Source organism: Ammospiza nelsoni, chromosome 2 (genome assembly GCF_027579445.1).
Source record: "Ammospiza nelsoni isolate bAmmNel1 chromosome 2, bAmmNel1.pri, whole genome shotgun sequence".
NCBI classification, from domain to species: Eukaryota; Metazoa; Chordata; class Aves; order Passeriformes; family Passerellidae; genus Ammospiza; species Ammospiza nelsoni.
In genome coordinates, this window is record NC_080634.1 from 13,243,939 (window position 1) to 13,266,113 (window position 22,175).

Genomic DNA, 22,175 nt, shown 5'->3' on the forward strand with positions numbered 1-22,175 from the left:
AATAAAAGGTCTTCTCTCTTTCTTTCTTTCTTTGAGATTTCCCCTTTGTAGTATTTTAAAGAATAGAAGAACAAAAAAGATAATTCTCGGGCTAAAGGCATTATGCAAGGATATATTTGAATTTGGGTTTCTGATCCCACAAACCTACTGACAGACATTGAGGTCAAAATAGGCTGCTTTTGAACCTTGCAGCTGAGAGTAAGGCCCATCCCAAAGCAATCCAATTCCATGATAGGCCTTTAAAGAGAATCCCACAGAGCAGGTGACCTACATCCCAACAACAAACGAATCAATCCACCTTACGACAGACTAGCAAAACCTACAAAAGCTTTAAATTGGACTGTAAAGCACAAGATTTCTTTTTCACTTTCAAGGGCAAACCTTCTGCTAACTGACTGTGTAACAAAGCAACTTCCCTGGTGAGCAGGTTATTCCAAACTTGTCCATCAGTTCACCCTTCTGATGTCACCATCTGTCACACTGGTTCAGCACTGCTGTGTGTCTGAGCTACCCTGGTAATCACCACATTCAGTGGCTACACCAAATTACATCTGTATTTTGGATTATATTCAGTCAGTATCACTCAATTTGATGGTGAAAATACGAATTGAAAAAGATATTGTAAGAAGAACATGAAGATAAAATTGTGTGCTTTGGTTTGCAGTACACATGATCAAATGATTGCAAGCACCCAGAGTCACATGGTGACCACACAGAATATTTGATTGTTGATGTTTTAATGAGGATAAACTGGGAACAAAATGTGGTGGGGTGGGAGATTCATGTCACACGTTTTGGTTGATTCAGCCAACATGAACTTGATTCTTCCCATTTACTGAACTCTCTCTGGAACAGATAGCTCTCTAAAAGTGCTCCAAGGTGGTAAAAAGAGCAAGTTAGATCAGTCTTGTTTTCAGGTCTTGATCTGATAATAAAATACCAAGTCACCCTCATTGCTATCCAGTATTTCCTGTTAGATGTTCACATGGTGCTAAGTCTTACTATAAAACCTGTTTGACTTTGGACAGATATCCAAGAGGAACTTTTAAATGGGATTAATTCAGTGAGAAGAAAAAAAAATTAAAAATGTTAACATTTGCTAACAAAACCCACATGGAAGCACAAAACCAGTGGTAAAGTAGCTCTGAAGGGCTGCATATGGTAAAACTCGGACTTCTCATAAGTCCTAGAAAACTCTTGTGATCAAGCATTATACGACTGACACAGAAGACAGAAAGCACAGGGAAAATAAATACATTTTTCCATCAATGTTATAAACTATTGACATAAAGGGATGTGGCTCAAAGCACTCCCTTAGTTCCTAAACCTCCACCAGATCATCAGATGACTCCTTTCAGGTGGGAGAAAGTTCCACCTTGGGAAGTAGGTATAGGATTTTATTCTTTCATCAATAAGAAAAAAAAAAAGCTAGTGGTTAAGGACAAATAATGGATTTTTTTGACACATCTGATTAAAATTAAATAGACAATTTTAACAATTGTGTCTATTTACATAAATAATTAACCTGCCCCTCTCTTCTACATCTGTTGAGGATCTTCCTAGACCAGTATTATGACTGTATTATACCTCTCTCCTTCCATTTCTTGTTCTGCCTTTATTTTATTTAACAGACTTACTTGTCTTTATTTCAAAGACATCTCTGGTTTACCAGCAAAGAAAAGTCAACAGGGAAAGCCTAGATAACTTGATGCCAGAATGGAGATAGCATGAGGCCACTATCTGCAGAATCAGTCACTACAGCTGCCTATCTCTCCAGCAGTTCCCAGGCAAAGAGAAGTTATATCAGCTCCTGTGCATCTTTAAGGAAATGTATACAGAAGGGAATAAGGCAGCACTAGTTAGAAACAGGTAAATCATTGGTCTTGGAATGAGTTCTTAAAATGTATCTGAGGAGGCAGATAAGAAAGAACTAATAGGGAAGAGGAATTCAAGGGCCTGGTGTTTGCCCTGGGTACAATGCACTAACTCCAAAGTCATAATTAAGGCATGCATATTCATTTTAACCCTGCTTAAGAAAGCCTGTTTTTAAGTCAGAGATAAGCACACTGCAGCAACAATAAAGTCAGCTCAGTGACCTTAAACCCTACTGTGACTTGCAAATGTTCTGACTCCTGTGGATGCACATCCCTCCTGAAACCACTTACTCTGTCAGTCATGGCAGGGTGACTATTCTGTCTATAGCTACAGTCTGCTGAAACAAAACTCTTAAATGAATTCACTTTTCTGATGAAGCATCATGGAGGGCACCTTGAACTTAATGGCAGTTTGGTTGTGCTTGCAGAGTGTGAAGAAAGTGCAAGTCTCTGAGCTAATATAGCTCCAAGATTAATTTCTAGCCTTAATGATTTTGTGGAACAGCCTTTTGAAATCATTGTGATCATACCAATTAGCTATAAAGTCCTTGTAACAATGTGCCCCCTCTTTCACAAAATACTTCTCGAGCTGCAATGAGGTCTTATTTTTATTAATGTGTATTTTGGTAAGCATATCAATAAAGTCTTTGTTAATAGCATACTTGTGTGAATTTTACCAGAGTACAGCATTTCCAAGAGACTAAATTTAACAGCAGTACAGTGTCTAAGGATCTGAAACATCATCCAAAATAAAAAGAAAGTGCTGAACTGTTCAAATACATATCCTTTACCTCTTTCTTTTCTGGTATAGGGGGTAAAAAAACAGATTCAGCACATATTTAGCTTTAAGGAATGCTACATAAAATGCAGGAAAAATAGAAATAGACTATTAAAAAAATAAAAATGAACAGAGATATATGGCAACACTTACAATGACAGGAAATGCAGAGAGTTGTTGTATACATTGTCGCAGTATGAATTTATTTTCATATTTTAAAATATACAACTGTATTCTAGAATAACAGCACTTGGTATGACACTTTTCACTTTTAGAAACATACTGAGATATTTGGAGGTTTTTACCTTGGTTTTGCTATGTTAAAAGGCTTCTCTTCCTCCTACAGTGCATAAAGGTCAGTAACATAAATGCTTATTTGTGTACACATGCAACCACAGTAAATGAAACACAGCATCTGGACATAGTTAATTCAGAAATCACTGAACCAAAGGAATTGGAAATCAAAGCCAAGAGAACAGGCAACAGTGACTGTCATGGTCTGATGGGGACAGCATCAACAACATACCCTGCACTCCCCCAAGGCACGCTTAGACAAGGACAAAATCCTGACAGCATTTGGTAGGGGAGCAGGCTCCAGGTGCACCAGGGTCCTCAGACCCAGTTTGGCAAAGCTGGTAGCCACAGAGCTGAAAACTCCCTTTAAATTATGTTTATCTGTGCTTGGGGGAGTCCAGAGCAGGACTGGTGGCTCCCCACACAGAGCTGCGGCACACAGTGACCTCAGGAGTGTCTGCATCCAGCTGCTAATGGGGTCTTCAGGATCAGAACACAATACTCACTTGGGCAGAGAGAAACCTAAAAAGGTTCAACAAGGCATGGGTAGTGTTCTGCACTCAGGGAGGAATAAACTCAAGCACCACCACAGGCTGGGACTGACCTGCTAGAGAGCAGCTCTGCTGAGAAGGACACAGGAGCCTTGGTGGGTGACAGGCTGACCATGAGCCAAAACCCTAAAATATTAACTGAGGTTAAAAAAAAGAAAGAAAAAGGGAGACCATGAAGAATTCTTCTATTGTCGTGCATTTGAAAAGTCTATGTAACATACATGTCTTTATATAAACATATATATACATATTTATGAATCTGTTAGAAATTCTAAATATATGATCCAAAACAGTTACTTTTCTGAACTACATCTGCTTTCAAGACTGAGTTAGTGAAGCACCTGGAAAAAGGTCACTCTGAAATAATTCTTGCCATAATGCTACAACATGCACAGTACAGCAACTATTTGCCGGGAATAGCAGTTGCACTGTCTGGCTGAGACAGAGTTAATTTTCTTCAGAGCAGGTGGTGTGATGCTGTGTTTTGGATTTGTGGCCAAACAGTGCTGATCACACTCTAATGTTGTAGCTGAAATGTGTCTGCACAGCACCAAGTCCTTCCCTGCTTCTGACACCTCCAGTGAATGCATCAGGGGGTGCACAGGAGGCTGGGGGGATGCAAACAGAAAAATAACTTGAATTAACTGAGGAGATAAAAAGTCATGATCAGGGATGGGAGGGGAAAAAAAAGGGATTTAGGCAGGCTAGCCAACCATTGCTTAGAAACTGGCTGGACATAGCTCTGCTTATGGGAGTTGATGGTAATTATATTTGCATCATTTTTATTTTATTTTTGTGTTCTCTTATATCTTTCCTTCACTTATTAATCCATTTTACCTTGATCCACAAGATTTCTTGTTTTTACTCTTCCTTTTCTCTGTCCCAATCCCACTAGGCAGGAGGAGGGACAGAGCAGCCATGCTTAGGTGTCTACCAGGATTAACCCACAGCAACAGACTTATAAAAACTAATTTTATTTTGCAACTAATGAAATCATCATTATTATGCTCCTTGGTTTAACACAAGCAACACGTCTTAATTCTTCTTCTTCTACAAAATATTCTCTGCTACAAAATAAAGCAGAATATATAAGTATATAAACTTGAGGTCTACAAAAGATTATTTTCTATTGAGTTTTCTTTTTTATTTTTTTAAACCCTCTAATAATCTAATTTTTGAGAGAAACTCATAGAATACTTAGGGCTAGAAGGGACCTTAAAGATCATCTAATTCCAACCTCTCTTACTTCTACCTTCTCCTACTAAGGCTCTGAAACAAGTGCACAAGACAGTTCTTCTGGCATTTTTTTCAAGAAAATACAGGTGTGCAACAAGGAAGGTAAAGGCTAGACATGTTTTCAGCTGGAGAAGGGGCTGCTGCCACTGCTTAGCTAACAAGAGGGGCTTGAACATCCCAGGATGGATCAATGTTCAGACACATAACAAGGAGGCTGTGGACAAGGTTCACAGATCACACTCACAATTGTGCTTCATGCATGCATTTTTCAAAAGTTCATGTTCGTATGTATGTTTAAGTACTAAATATATTTCCATAATACATATATTGCACAATGTAAAATCCCCATACAATCATGGAGGAAGCACTCTGGAAATAAACAGCTTTAAATTTTCAAAACTCTGGCTGCTGCCTGAAGAACACTTTGTTGTCAGCAAATTTATACAAATCCAACATCCTTGACACTGCAAATCTTTGATTGTACAGATGCAAGGATTACTTGAGCTCTCGGAATGTGAGTCTTCTTCAAACATGGACTCTGGCTTCAAGTGTTCACCAGTTTTCTACCATAAATCTGTTCAGACTTGCAGGAAAATAATGTAGGAAAATATATTTGTCTCTAGGCTTTCTTATTTGTAGTCGAAGTGAAATGAGTAGTACCACAGACACTACAGAAGCTGCCCCTGTGGATTTCCACTATTTGTGCAAGAGATGGCTTTTAGGAGAGTTTGAGTGAGGGCTTATAAACCAAACCTCTTTATTTACTATTTTCAATTGAATTTTCAGTAATTTTTTACTTGTCTGTTTTAATCTCTCTAGAAATGCTAATCTTTGAAAGACTTCAGTTTTTCATTTTGGAGTTTTTTAAATACTAAATAACATTGGTATATTTAGACACAAATCTTTTTCACTTGGTTGGACAATGCAAAGTAAATGCAAAAATGAACCAGTGTGAGGATTTAACACCACATTCTCTCAGCACTTCCCTTTCCCCGTGTCTGCTGACTGGGATGTTTGAGTAATCCAGTTGTGAACAAGGTTTTGGGCTTTGAAGAGTGAAGCCTTAAAAACTTATGATACTGGAGAAGAAATGACAAAGTCCATTTGTTATGAGGTAATAGATGAGAATAATACTTTGAATTATCAAAGCATTGAGACAGAATAAAATCAGTTGTTTGTTTTTTCTACTGTCATTCACACCTCATATGACTTCAATAAATTTTATACAGTTAAAAGTGAAGCTTAGATTATTCAGCAGTCAGATTCTCTTGAGTACCATTTCCAAAATCAAAGGATGTCATTGCTTCATTCTGGCATTAGAATGTTATGATAATTAGGTTTTGTTTTGAAAATAAATTTCAGACCATGTACGAAAATATAAGAGGATAAACATGAGTAAAGACCTCTTAAAAATTACTCTCTATAATCAATAAGGCATAAGTAAACTTCAAAACTTCATGCTAATTCCAGAAACCAACATGAAAATAATTTCAAATGAAAACTCAGTGCTTTTGCCTACATACCTTAAAATTTCTAGTATTTTTGTTTTCTTTACCAATAATTTTCATGTTACATATTGCAATATCAAAATTTCATCAAAAATAAAATTCTATGTATAATACTGGTTTTTTGCAGTAATTATATATCATTTTTTTTAAATTTAAATACTCCAGACTCTCATCCTGAAAGGTTTTCAGTCATAGATTATCCAAGAGGGTATTTTCCATTCAGCATTCCTTACAGCTAACATTCCACAACTCAACATGGACTCAAGAATTTAGGATTTAGCACACCAAAAACCTTCCAACAATACAGTGCAGGAGCACTCAGTTATTTTTGTGTTTCCAGGAGTAGGTACAAAAGAATTGTACCTCAGCACTTAGGAGCAGAACAAAATAAAAGGTTCCCACACATACCTCTGAGGAGAGGGAAGATAATTTAGCTGCACAAGCACAGAGCTTGAATTTTAAGTTTATTTACAGTTTTCTAAGACTCTTTTAGAAATTGAACTCCACAGTATCTTACATGGTCTTGTGTGTTACACAACTGCCATAAAATACTTAATTTGGTGTTGTACACAAAGAGCTATCTTGAGGAACAGGCAGGTTAAGAATCCCTAATTTCCCAGAAAAGAAGCACTATTGCTATTATCAACATTTCCTAGAAGTGGGACCTAGCCCTTTTTACACTCAGTCCAGATAAAGAGGCACAGCCTTACATTTGTTTTGGCTGAAAGGCTGACATCCACTTTAAATTTTTATGTAGCACATTCAATTTAAAATACATCTTTCAATGTGCAAGAAATAATTCAAAATTAAATAAAAATGAGAGCAAAGCATGTATGTGACTCTGGTCTAATTGCATGGTACAGTTATGAAAGAGAAGTTGAAGCTCTTTGTCCTTCATCCAAGGATTTTATTTGTATTTTCTCCATGGAGCATTACACATCATACCATCACAATCTGAGAACATGTACTTATATTTGATCCCAGATTTTTAAATATTACTGTCTGTTTCTGTAGGTTTAAACTAAACCCTTAAGAACTAGTAACTCATGCATTGCACAGTCCTGACTCAGGTCCCCTCTGAAAGGCTAATGGCACAGTAAAGGTCCCATGGAAAAGAGAAGAAGAAAGAAAAATAAACAATAGATAGGGATGGTATTAGTAACATGGGCAGACCTCAGATATGTGATGTTTTCCACCTTTTTAGAAAACTGCAGCTGTCTGGCATAACCATAATCTATTCTTTCTCAGGAAGCCACTTTTGATAAGTATTTACAGAGTACAAGCTACAAAAATGAGCTTCTCCCCTGCACCTTGGCCTCACCAAGAACAGCCATCAGGCTGCTCACAAGCACTCTCTAACCTGTTTATTTGAGATAGCAGATTACTTACACTGACTCTTCTTTTCTGGTGAACCAGCAGTGCCACTACATTTGCCCATCAAATCAGCCCTGTAAGTAATTATCTTCTCCAGTGGTGTATCTATGCCTTCACCAGCTATGCTGCAGCCATAAACAAAGATGTTTTTAACACTTGCATCACTTCAGTAAGTGAAATTAGCTGCAGCTCAGTCGTGGTTGAGTTCTTTCTTCTAACCCTGTACATATCTGTGTCTCCAAGCCAGCTCTGGAAAAAGTCACTGTGTACTCAGACAAGTTCCTCATGTCAGAAATATTAGATATGAAGCTGACCTATTATGATAACAGAGAGGAAGACTTAAAAAGCAGTGATGGTCAAAGGCAGTTTAAAAAAATAAGCCAGAGGAGATTATGACTTCTGGCTATATGTTATCAGTGAAACTACTTTGGGACTCATGATGTCTTTAGTTGAATCAGTGAAGCTGATCCTCTGTCTCACTGGAATAAATGTAAGCCTGGAAGCCCTCAGCTGTATTTTCAGTCAATGACATTTCATTTCATATTGGTCAATATTTAACCTGTAATGATTTTCTGACTAGACATGTGCTTGCTGAGTCACTGCTTTGGATAAATGCTGAAGAAACCTCCAGCAGAAAGAGCATAACACCACTGAGATAATCTGCCCTTTGGTTTCCTGTAACCCCTCCCCAACCTCTGATTCTCTGTAGTGTTTGTGATTTGTAGCCCAGCAATAGTCAAGTTTTCATTTACTTCATGCAGATGCACTAAATTAAGCCATTTCCCTCCCACCCATATGGTGGTCTGATATGCACAGATGTTATTACAGCGTTTTGTGCCACATAAAATCCCAGCTGTAATAATAAAAAAAAAAATAAAAAACCAAAAACAATAACAAAAAAAACCCTCACCAAAGATAAAAAGCTCTTTTGCTCCTCTTTCAAAAAGGCAAAACAAAAGAATATAAGCCCATAAGGAACTGAACAAACATAAACAGACCTGTGCAACATCTGACAGTGACACAGATAAGGGAGAGAATGTGGAAGACAAAAGAAAAGAAAGATTAGTATCAAATTATTTCAGACAGTGACAATAATTAATTAAAAAATGCTAATCTTTATAAAATAGCAGTTGACAAAATACTTTTGACAGCCCTCGAAAACAAAAGAACACTCTTATTGGCTAAGGTTTCTAAAAATTCTGGGTTGCAGTATTTTTTAAACTGGATTGAAGGAGTGTAAATTTCAGGAACTCTGTGTTATATAGGGGAAAATAACTAATTTTGAAAAAAAAAATTTTGTAAATTCTTTCAGTATTTTGCAACTAACAGGTGCCTTCCTCTTTTTGATCAAACATCCATGCTCCCAGAACATCCCAATAAATATAAAACCATAGCTCCTAAACCCAAGTTCATCTCAGAGGAAGTTATTTTTCTCTTCAATACTGATTTTAATTTTGCTTCATTTTGATATATTAATCAAATCTTGCAAATCACTGCATATAACTCCTGATAGGATAGACTCTCAAAATTTGGTGCCTTAGTGACAGTAGTTTCAGTAGTTCATGTAGCCTTTTTGTTTGTTTTGGTTTTTTCTTTGTTTGTCTGTTTGGTGCTTTCTGGGTTTTTTTGAGACCTAAAATTAAAAGTGTTCATTGCTTTGTAATGGAAATTGTAACTATTGTCTGATTACAACTTCCAGTGGTATGTGGCTGCTGGACATCAAGTTGATAGAAGCAAAGTACCTACACCTAAGGTGTGCATGTGCAGAGTCTTAGGGTTCTTTTTCAGTGACTTATGCAATAGCAAATATTACAGAACAGGACAAATATACTCACAGCTGGATGACTCAATGTAGTGAATGGGTGTTTAAGATCACTCCAAGAATCACTGGCATAGTAATCATCAGAGCAGGTTCAATACAAAAGTGAAAGCATGACAAAGATCATTGGCAAGGTTCAGCCAGATAGTCAAAGCACGCAGACAAAAATCAGACTAAAATCTAAAATCAACCAACCTAAACCCAAAATCACCACAAAATTATCTATGTGGAGGCTGCAGTGGTAGAGAGGGTGAGTAAAGGGTAAGTATAGGAAAGGATATAGATAAAAAGAAATAAGAGACACCACCCTTTCAGTCACAAGGTAGAAAACCCCCACTCCCCTGCCAAACATAGCCTTAGGCTTAACCCACAGTTTAGGTCTAAAAGTTTAACAGCACTTAAGCTTAACAGCACCGAATTAATAGCTTAAGATAAATAACTTACAATATATTCTATGGAATTTCCTGTAAGCACAAGAGCAACTCACTACTAGGCCTGACCCTCTTACAAATATAATGTACTTAAGAATCTCAGAGAGTAACACTCACAGCACATTTGCTATAGCACACCCCCACTTGCACACCCACAGACCTACAGAGCACATGCAAGGTATATTCCTGTGAAAAATTCCCCTCAGGGAAAGTGTGTAGTATACGGTAGAGATAATTCATGCTATGTATGTATAAAATATTGTAAAAGCCCAAAGTTATGTCTTTGACCACTCTGGCTGGGAGCAGAGTTCTATTTCTATTCAACTAGTTCCCTGACAGCGTTAAGATAATATCAGGTATTAACGTATGAATGGGACAATCCTGGGACATGATTGCTGACTTCTTCGGCATTTGCACTTGGGAAGATTGCATCTAGAGCTTCCTGGATCGTGATTGCTGGAATGTCTAAGCTGCTTACAAGACCTGCACCTGAGATGATTCCATCTACTGTGCTCAAGAACTGGCTTTACTCTGCTACACATGAATACTCTGCATATGAAGACTCTGCCTAGGTGCTCAGACATTTGTCTGGACCCCTAGACCTACCTTTGTCTGTTTCTGCACATGTATGGATCCAGTTCTACATGTGAAGGACACAAAGGAACATTCGGTCATCTCTGCCTCAGGCAGAATAAACTGTATATAAGCTCTCTTCATGAAGCATTCAGGGTGAAGCACTGGGGAAACGCTGACACTGTCGGTCCAGGTTCACCCAGCACTGAAACCCAGGTTTGACGCTGCCTGAGGCTGTGGTGGGTTTTTTTTTCAAAATTCTATTTTGTTAACAATCTAATAAATCTTTGTTTAATTTGTTATAAATTTGGCAACCGATTTTATCATTTATAACAATTGGAAGACTCATGTTGGATGGTTGTGCATCTTCTCAGTGGACAAAGCGTTGAGCCTTGGGGAGTGTGGGGATATCAGCCAGGAGAGCTCAAAGAATCCCACCTAGGACTACTGCTTACAGGGTCACATGGCTTTAGCCAAAATAATTTTCCATCCTGCTGCAATGAGGTTTGGACACTTTCTCTGAATGATTGATAACAAAAATATTGTTCCACTTGTGTTTTTATTCAGGCAAGGAAACTAAGTTTCCAAGGCTTTTGGTTAAAACCCAGGAGGTTCTTAGACAGCATAAATTCCTGTGGGCGGGCAGTGTTTCTGATAAACCCAAGAGAAGCTGACCCCAGGTAATTTTTCTCAGAGTCAAGGCCTAAAGAGCATTTCTGGATGCTGCCCAGGGGTCAGCATCCACACCCACTTACACTACAGTCCTAGAAAAGGGAGTGGAGATGCCCCTAGCTGTGTGTGCACCTGTGTGCGAGAGACAAGGAACTCCTTGGGATTTGGGTATTTATTAACATCTTGTAAGCAGCCAGGATGGAAAGTTTATTCGTTCTGTAACTCATATTGATCCTAGAGGCATGGCTCACTGTTTGCCAGCTAATTGCACGTCATTGGTAAATCAATAAAACCACTTTGATCCTGGTTTGCTTTAATTATGTAAAATGAGCAGCTTTTCCCTGTGATAACTGAGCTAAGGTATCTTAAACTCACATATTTGTAGATCAGTTAAGAAATCCTAAACAAAGATAAAAAAGAAATTCAAACTGAGGCCAAAAGTCTAGACTAAGTATTTTAGGCATCTACATCATTGGTCTCTAAATAGATATTCTTTTTCCTAGAGATATTTCACTGCTGGCTACTGGAGTACAATCTCCTTGTTGTAAAGTCCTAGAAGTCAACAATATAAACCACAAGTTTACTCTATGATTTTGGAATTAAAAAAAATAAAAATGAATTAATAAAGGAGGAAGTATGGGGTCCTGGTCTTGAAACTGCTATCCTTACTACAAGTAAGAAAATGAACCCCAAAACAAGCAAAAACCAAACCAACCAACCAACCAACCAACCAAACAAACAAAACCTAAACAGAAGGAATAAACCTTGCAATTAATGGTTCCTAAGATCAGGATTCTTAAACTTCATAGCACTGCAAGAAATTAGATTTCTGAAACAAAGACTACATAGAAGAAGAGGTGGTAAAGCAAAGTCGGGGGTTTGGAGCTGCAGAAGTTCCAACGCTGTGGTTTAACAAATCCTGGTTTTCAATTGGAAAGGAAGGTTGGTTCCCTGTGGGGACCTGCTGGAGTCAATCAACTGGCTAATTTTGGAAGAGCCAATCACCTGGCTAAATTTGAAGATTGACACCCGGTTAAACCACTCTAAAGAGTTGAACACGCCCCTGTGGGAAACCATATTTAAAAACTAGAAATGCCAGGGAAAAAACTCTATAAAAACTGTTTCAATTGATAAAGCTTGAGAATAAACAAAGCTAAAAACACCAATTCTCTCCCAAATCAGGAAAAGGAAAGGGTGAAGACACATAGATACAACAACATGGTACTCTGAGGTCAATGAAGAAAGAGTCAAATTCCAGATGGGAGGAGATTGAGATGTCTTAGTCCTAGGCTGAAATTCTTTTTGTTAGGCCATGGTGAAGATATATTTGATATATCAGACTTTGTTTTCCCCTAAAACTCATGGAAATGCATTGGGGGATGTAGTGTTCTAACACAACTGTGAGCTGAGGCAACCAGTATTGAAGCATGTAGATCTGCAATCCAATGAGAGACTTGAACAGAGAGAGACATGAGACAGGTGAGAAACTTTGCCCCAGGGACAGTAATAGAAATAGATGGAAGAAGATAATTTTTTTTTTTGTTTAGTTTTATGCTAGAACAGCTCATCCTTAAAATAGCACCCCCATAGGTTGACATGGCCTATGAAAGCAGCTGTGGGAAAGCTGCAAAGCATGAGTGGAACTTCCACACTGCAAACAGATTTTCCTCTCCTGGGCAGCTGATTTGCTGTGACATTGAAACCACAAGAGGATTGTTTCCTGTAGAGAAGTCTCCATGGCATGGCAAGAGAGACAACTCACCCTAAGTAGACTGAAGAGAGACTATTCTAAAGGTGGTAAACTGACAAAGTCCCAGGTTTTGTCTCTTTACATTTTCAGTGGGAAAGAAAAGAGAGTATAGGGTGAGAAGAAGTGTTCTGAAGGTTTATTTTGATTTTTTTTTATTATTTCTTCTATTAATTCTATTAATGAAGTTTTCTTTATACCCTTTTAAATTTTGAGCCTGTTTTGCTCTCCTCCTAAAACTTATCTCACAGCAGAAAATTAATAAATAGTTTTAGTGGGTGCCTGGCAATTTAGTCAGTACTAGAGTCTCTACATCCAACCATATTCCATTTTGTACCCCCAGGAGAAGTATGAACTGTTTCAGCTGAAGCTAAGCTAAGAAAAATCAATGGCAAAAAGAATAATGCTGCAATTTTACCATATTTTTCCCCTGAATAACTCTTTTAACTTTTGGTCCTTTAACCACAGGGTAAAATAACCTTTCCTTTTGACAAATTGCTAAAATTTCTGGGATAAAGGCACATGTTAATATAAAGATAATTTTTTTAAACTATTCATCATTTCCTTTATGGTTTCTCTGTTACTATCATGTAGTGTTTGCATAGAGAAAACATTTAATTCATTTTGTGTGCCAAAATATGTATAACCAAGAGGACATTTGCTCCAGGGACACTGTAACATAAGGTATTTAATAAATCAACTAAATCAGTTTGCAACCCTCAAATACAAGAGTCTTTGTTTTTTTCACTATCACAAACACACTTTTTTTTTTCACAGAACTCCTTCAGTTTCATAACCTGTGGATTTGGGCCTGCAAAGATACACGGAACATCTGAACTCCAGAAACAACATTTGCATCTTCAGAGAAGTAATGAAGTCCAGGAGTTATTGAGAGGGATGTATAAACAACCTCACAAGTAAGCTGGGAAAGATTAGTGTTTGGAAAATAAAGGACTCCAAGAAGGAAATGTATTGTGATGTTTCATTATAGAGATCACCAGTGAGAGCAATTGACTGCTGCTAAAGCACACAAACAAAAACCCCACTTTTTTATTATTAAATTTTAATATCAATTAATTTATTAATTTATCCTTCTACATTTTCATCACTCTGCTTTAGACAAAGTTTTAGCCCTTAAAACTCATCCACATATTAAGGTGTTCTGTATGTGAAGATGCGATGCTTGATATAACAGGACCCTGGGTCACTCTTGCAGAATCTATTTCTCCAGGACATTATTCCTGGAAATCCTCTGCATTAACAAAAAGGGTTACTCCCATAGAAGACACACAAGCTGGAAAACAGAAGGCAAAAGTCCACCATGGTTTTCTTTCCTATTTTTGGCACATGAGCTAGCTTCCTATTATCCTAGCAATTGCATCTCAGAGGAGCTCCATAGTCCAAAAGCTGTAAGGAATGCAGAAAGCATTCCTGGGACTTGGTGCCATTTATGAGAAGGCAGCCAGGAAGATGAATGGAGAAGCAAAGATCAGATATTCTCTGATTCCTTCTTGAAATAACCAGCTGAGATGGAATTATCCATTGTGTTCATACTGAAAGTGAGCTGTCCATAAATCCAAATATTCTGTTCCAGGCACCACCAATAACAGAAAATTATTCACAACTTAAGCATCAGGAAATTAAAAAATGAATTAAAACTCCCAGTGTGGGACACAGAAAAACCCAGAATACCGCAGTCTGAAAAGGCCAACAAACAAGCAAAGCAATAGTTTAACCCCCTTCCTTTGTATTGTGACTTTGAATAAAATGAGAAGAATTCAATGTATATTCAATGTAATAATTTCTCTGTTATACCCAAATACAAATTAGTGAACAAACTAGGATAGCTTGAATGTTTTCATAAACCCAGCTTAAAAGGAAGAATAGGAAAAGGGTCCCTGCACTAAACTGATTTTCAAAAGAATTTACAAAATAGAAGGATTTTTTCTGAAATACAAAATGGTCACCAAGAGACAGAATTTCATCAAATATGCATTCTTCTCAGAAAAGAAAATTGATGTCTTCCAAGGGGAATAAAATAAATTAATAAAAAGGAAACCCAAAAAACACACCAAAACAACAACAAAATACTAATGTAAAATAGAAAACTCTTTAGCTGAATCAAGTGTTTTTCATACCTTAAAACAACTTCAAAATAGCAAACATAGGTATATGGTTATCTCTTTCTGATGCTTTTAGTCTCACTTCCATTTAAATAACAAACAGAAAATGAACAGTATAAGCCCAACACTCCAATTGTATTATCAGAGCATTGCAAGATATTTTAAATTTAACTACATATCTTCAATCTCTTCTAAAAAAATACTTTCACTCTTTTGAAAGAAATGTTGAAACCCAGACAAAAGAAATTAAAAAGGACCAAGGGAAAGATAAGAAAATTAATCTGATAAGAACAAGGAAGGCAGCAAACACAGCCTAGACCAGCCAATGGGATCAGTGAGGTGAAAGACAATCTCATTACAAATCCCTAGTCCCCTATTAGGATTTATGTCAGATTTGGACAGGTTTCTTAAATAAGTCATGCCTCAGTTCTCCATTCCTTAAATGAGAAAATAAATGCCTTCATTTCAGGGATTAAAAAAGTTAGGATAATATAATTAATACTGTGGAAGTACTTGGAAGTTACTAAGCTACCCAAAGCATTGCTATCTTTAACATGCCACAGCAGCCCGTTAGAATGCAACACAAATTGTGACAATGGGAGAATGGGGAATAACAAACAGAACTGGGGACAAACTGCTGTGATGATAAATATGAATAAATCAGCTAAATAAATAATAACAAAATAAATGTAGCATAAATCAGTAAGCAAAGTGAGCAGGGATCATTTAGAGAGGCATTAAAATGCCACTAACCCACCTCTTCCTCCCCCCTTCCTCCAAAATTGTCTTAAAGCACAGGCACAGTGACACTTCCAGTCATGAGGCAGACTCATGTATCTCATGACTACAACCTACATATGAAAAAAAAAGCAAATAGCCGTACTTTACTTATTAGCATAGTACTTTAAGAGTAAAAGGCAATCAGATTTGTCAGACAAATTGGGTATCTTCCTTAAGTCAAAGGTAGAATCAGTCTCATGCGTGTCGGCTTCTTTGTGCCACCCAGTCGTTTTGACTAATACACCTTTCAGTGCAAGTGCAAAACCATCTGTCAGTGAATGATAAACAGTTTGGGATCTATTTCAAATAAATAACTGACTAAATAACCCAAGAGGCGTAATAGCAGGTAACCTCAAGGTTACCTCTGGAGGAGAGCTTAAGGCATATTGCATATATGTCCTGACTCTGTTATTTCAGAAATAAAGGACAGGTCAACATGGTATTTCCCATCTGACTTCTAAGATCCCCTCTATTACAGTTTTATTCCATACTAAGTTGGTGAAACGTAGTATTTTGAGAAAGAAAGCGATATTAGAGATGCCTTACGTGTACCACTTTCCGTGACCAGTTTTAAACAATGTCTCAGAAGTGCAGACCTAGAGAATATGATTAAAACTAACAGTTATGTAAAAAAAAAAAAAAAAATCCAGTCTGTTAGTATACATTCTACTGCAAAGATTAATACAGCCATGGTTTAAGAGTGACTGTCAGATTTCCACATAATGCTTTGGCCTACTTTCTAAAGAACTTTATCTGGCCACAGAGAGACTCTGAGATTTGAGCTGTCTTGAAAATCTGACTCAATATGGTTGCTCTCAGCCCGAAAAACATAAACAAGATTAACTTATTTACAGTCTGAAACAAACTGCAATCAAATGCAAAGTGAGAGATCTGTTCATTATGACTGAGCTGCATTCAATTTCATTATACCTGAATTCACCTAATTGCTTGTATAATCCCATTGTTCAAAGATAAGTAGATTTAAAAGGTTGAAATATAAGCATTAAGAGAGGCAAAGACTTTTATGCTATAAATAAGAAAAATCCAATGGAGCTCTACATCAGACCAAATTTTTCATATCACATTAGAAAATTGCTTTCATCTGTTGTTTAAAAAAATAGCTGTTAAGTTTGTTTCCTCATTAAAGATAGATAATGGAATAAATGTATTTTTTTCAATTTTTATTTTTATACTCAAGGAAGTGTTTCCTTAACAATGTTGTGCCTGTACCAGAACAAATGAATAACACAGAAAACTACTCAGTTTTTTTTGCTATCTGAAGCACCACTCCCTTAACAAACTCCAGACACAGTCTCAAGAAATGGTTCAAGCCAGTGCTTCTTTATTTGTGTTTTGTAGAAGAATCAATTGACTTGTAAAGACAGCAGGCATGAAAAAAGTAAAGGTACAACACAAACTTACTATTTACACTCCAGAGAGTTTTAAAGAATGTAACGTTGTTACTTTATGCCGAAGTAGGACTAATTGAAGTGTCAGTAGAGGACGGGCTCAGGTGATAAAATAGCAGCATGAATAGAAACACAAACAAAGAATTAGATGTTACTAATTCTGTTGGTTTTAGTGAACTCGTTTGGATTTTTGATGGATTTCATGTCCATTTCAGGCCCTATTTTTCATAAGCAGTAAGTCTGGCTCCAGCTTGAACTCTGAATACAGCCAATTCTGGTTGTTAACTATCTAGCCTAGCCTATTCTTCTGCTAAAGAGAGCAGGAGTGAAGATGCAAGTGAGTAGTCTTTCCACTGTTTAATTGAAGTAAATTCTCCTTAATTCAAGCCCTTAGTCAGAGCTGCACTAATTAACTGCAGAAACAGACACAAAGAGGTGGAAAAACCAGTTTGGTTGTATGGAACACAAATCTAAGTTTTCTCCTGCTTTTCCTTTAAGCTGTGTTTGTCTGTTTCTCCTCTGCTGTCTCTGCACCCCCTCTTGCTGGGTAGCCCAAAGGAATTTTTCAGTCCAGCTGTCAGTTTGTAGGACTAGGACACATTAACTTGTCAGCAAGTTTCCACAGATTCCTCCAGCAGTAGGTTTTAAATGCACAGACCCCATGAGTTACTACCACTGAATATAATTGCACTTCTGTTAGGCTGATCTCACTTGAATGATGTCACCAGAATTGTTTCAACTCAGAAAATTTTTTTCCTCTTTGACAAAGGAGCATTTACCAAATAGATTTTAATATTTTAAAGTTTTCCTGCTACCTCTTATACACTTATATGTGTTATTATAATCTGGGATACCTTTGATTGCCTTGCTCATCTCAGACGTAGTGATTCATTAAGAGTACATAATTTATGTGAGTACATAAGTTTATGTGAGTACATTGTATGATACCTGTTGTGACTGGAGATGAGTGTTTCCAGTCAGAGGCATCGGGCTTGGTTGTGATTCCTTTTCATTGAACTATTCTGGTTTTTGCTGTTTAGAGATTAACAAACTGCAAAGATTGATATTGCAGCCTAGTGACTTCCATATTTTTTTTCAAAAGCTGCAATATATATAATTGAATTCAGAAAAATTTCCTACTAATTCTATAGTTTGTAGCTATAACTAAGTTCTAGTCAAGTTAAGCCCTACAGTCTTCATTCACTCTTAAAATTTGTATATAATAAAAAACCCAATGAAATACACATATTTGCCTTTATAAACTTAGTTCCTTACTAATAAGAATTGGAGCCTCAGACAAAGCATGTACTTGTCTGTACTCTTAATCCAAACTATATTTCAAATACTTTAAAAAATAAGTGGTACAAATGTAGCAAGAGCTAATGAAACCTCTCTGTCACACAGACTGATTTGAAACCTTTTGCTGATATTTAGTGTCCTAAGGTATCTCTACAGAATAACATAATTAATAGAAATTAATAAATTACATTGATTTCTTCTTAAAATCTTATGCACTTGTATTAGCAGAAATTCTATAAATAGGGTCTCCCTCACATGCTGTCTTTTTCACAAGCTGATTAACCTATTCTCTTTTTCTCTGCACTGAATCCTCACTTGAATTTCTGAGTTATTTTTCCATTTCTGATTCTCACAGTTCCAGAAGTATCTGTTTCCTCCACTACTGAAGGTCAAAATACTCTCTTTAAAACTTGCTAACACAATAAATTGAGTTTTAACATTGCAAAAGGCCAGACTTCCTGGAATTGAAGCCTTTTGCCTTTTACTTTCCAGGAAGGCAAATCATTACAGTGTGTCGACACCCAGTGCATTTGCAGTTCCCTTGCTCTCTCACATTAGTGATATTCTTTGCTAAATGGAGGCACAAAAGCTCAGTGCTGGAAATTTCTACAAAGAAGACTCCCACAGAGGGGGACTGGAGAGACAGATACAGATATTCTCACTGTCATGGCAGGACTCCAGGAGCTGGACTTGATGACACTTGTGAGTACCTTCCAACTCAGCTTATTCTATGATTCTGTGATTCTGTGACATTGGAAAGGGTTTGGTTTGGATATCATTACAAAATTTTTCATGCAGAGGGTGTTTGAGCATGGAAAGAGGTGCCCAGGGAATGGTCACAGCTCCAAGCCTGACAGGGGTCAGGAAATGTTTGGCCTGTGCTCTCAGACATGTGGTGGGATTCTTGCGCTGTTCTGTGCAGGGCCAGGAGTTGGACTCCATGGTGCTTGTGGATCCTTTCCAACTCAGCTTATTCTATGATTCTGTGATTCTGTGACATTGGAAAGGGTTTGGTTTGGATATCATGACAAAATTTTTCATGCAGAGGGTATTTGAGCATGGAAACAGGTGCCCCAGGGAATGGTCACAGCCCCAAGCCTGACAGAGCTCAGGAAATGTTTGGACTGTGCTCATGGTGGGATTCCTGCGCAGGGCCAGGAGTTGGACTCCATGGTGCCTGTGGATTCCTTCAACTCATCATACTCCTTCTTCTGTGATATTTGCCACTGGTGGGGGCAGGCATTGCGCTGTGTTGGGTCCCAGGGGTGTCTGGGCTGTCCCTTGGCCCCAGGGGCCCCATGGCTGCCCTCCCACTGCCCACCCTGTCTGAGCTCCATCTCTGGGAAAGCTGCCAGGGAAGGGGCTGGCCACTGCAGGACAAAGAGCCTCCAAAGGTACTGGATTTCTGTAGGGCGGCAAACTCTCCCTGAATTTCTGGGTTTTTGCTGCCTGTCACTGTCATCACCCCAGTCCCACACAGGGCTGTCGGCAGAGGCCCCAGCTCAACTTACATTAGGTCACCCTGGAGAGTATCCCACTCCCTCTGCTCCCTGATGGTGTCCTCCCAACCCAAGTATTTCTCTGCTCTCTCCCTTTCACCCTCTCAGTACACTGAGAAAAATGTTCAAAGGCTGTTGCACATTTACAGACATTAGAAGCATTTCACAACTCGCAGCTATGGAACCAGCTCTCAGTTTTTGGGCAGCACTTCCCAAGATGGAGGTGATGGCAGTGGCAAGTGGAGTTGCCAGCCTGGCAGGAACTGAATGGTTTGTGTCAAATTGCAAAGCTGATTAGAGTAATACATATAATAGAAAAGGAGGGAAGTGGAGTGTGATGATTTTCACTCTGGAGACCCTCTGTTCAAACCTGAGTTCACAAGAAGAATGTCAGCTATTTTCACAAATATGTGAAACACAGTATTCCTATTTCTATTTCATCCTCTAACTAATCTCCTCTCTACTGCTTGGTTACTGCTCCTTCCCTTAAAAGAAACTCTCCCATGCAGGTGAAGCTTTGGTCCCCTTGGAATAAGAGCTCTGCTCACTGGTCTCTATTACGTGTATGTGACGGTGGTCACGGGGGTCTTATGTTGAAGGAAGAGTAGAGGATTTGAGTCCATGTTTCAGGAGGCTTGATTTATTATTTTATGATATATATTACATTAAGACTATACTAAAAGGATAGAAGAAAAGGTTTCATCTCAGAAGGCTAGCTAAGCTAAGAATAGAAAGGAATCATAACAAAGGCAGCTGGCTCGGACTCTCTCTGGGCCAGCTGTGCTGTGATCTGTGCATCCAAGATGGGCCAATCCCAGATGCACCTGTTGCATTCCACAGCAGCAGATAATCAATGTTTACATTTTGTCCCTGAGGCCTCTCAGCTTCTCAGGAGGAAAAAAATCCTAAGGAAAGGATTTTACATGAAAAGATGTCTGTGACTGGTGTACCTACTAAATGAAACATTTCCTTTTACAGTACCAGTATTGTTGGTTACTCAAGGTTCAGCCTGCTAAATCGTCATGATCACACTCTGCTCATGGGGAAAAAATCACTTGGAAAGGTATCTGTGTTCAACTTCTTACCTATAAATCTGTCATGCTGTCACTGTGGGCTTTGAGGCTTTGGCTTAACAGGTCCCAGAAAGTTACCTACCACACCTTTTACAGACACTGCCTGGGAGAGCACTGCTGGTTTATGTCACAGTGATGTGGGTGCTTCCAGTCAACCTGACTTAGAAAGTGGTGCAAGACATCATTTTTTAAATCCATGTAACATTGCCAGGCACAAGCTAACACAGACCTAGATCAGCCACAGACCAGTAGACTTACAAAGCCATGAAGATGTGACACAGAGAAGGAAGGACCTAACACTGATCCTGAAAGCAGCTTTATAATCTGCTCATAGATGAGCAGCTATGCATGCATAGAGAAGATGTCTTTAGAGAAACACCAACTTATTCAGCAGAGTCATCTGGAATTTTAGGTTACCTCAGATTTAAGATAACAACAAAGCAGGACCTAGGCATTGATGTCCCCAAAAAGAATCATTGGCATGATCAAGCTACTTGTTATTATCTGTCTGCCTTCTTTTCATAAAAGTTAAGGGAGTTTTGGGGTTGTCCTGTTTAAATGCACAGAATGAATTTTTCCATTTAGGATCAATACTTCCCCTGTCTAACTCTGCTGGATACAACAAACTCTTGATGTTCATTAAAGAAATGTTTAATGGTAAGACATTAAACTGCTGAGGAGATGAACAGGATAAGAGTTCTAAAACTGGACCCTCTTACTATTTGAAGAAACATAGTTAATGTCAGACATCATCCCAAAAAATTTGTCAATTCATTAAGTAATCTAGTTGTCAAAAACCCAGAGTAGAAAATGTAGCACAACTGAAACACCTGAGCATCTTAACTTGCAATACTCAATACTCCATTAGGACTCGTGAGAAATTTGCTGAGATTTCATCAGAGGTGGAATTTCATACAAGTTTTGCTCAAACCTAATCTTTCCAGACGAGCATATTCCTATTGTTCAGTGTGCCCTGCTCCCTCTCTGAAGAGGCTGATTGTTTACTTGATGTTGAACCTTTTCTTTCTAAATGGTAATGAATAACTGCCCTGGAGACCGAGATTATTCAAAAAATGAAATTTAGTACAGAAAATGTAATGAGAGTCTGCAATGTCCCACGATGTTTGTAAAGGAT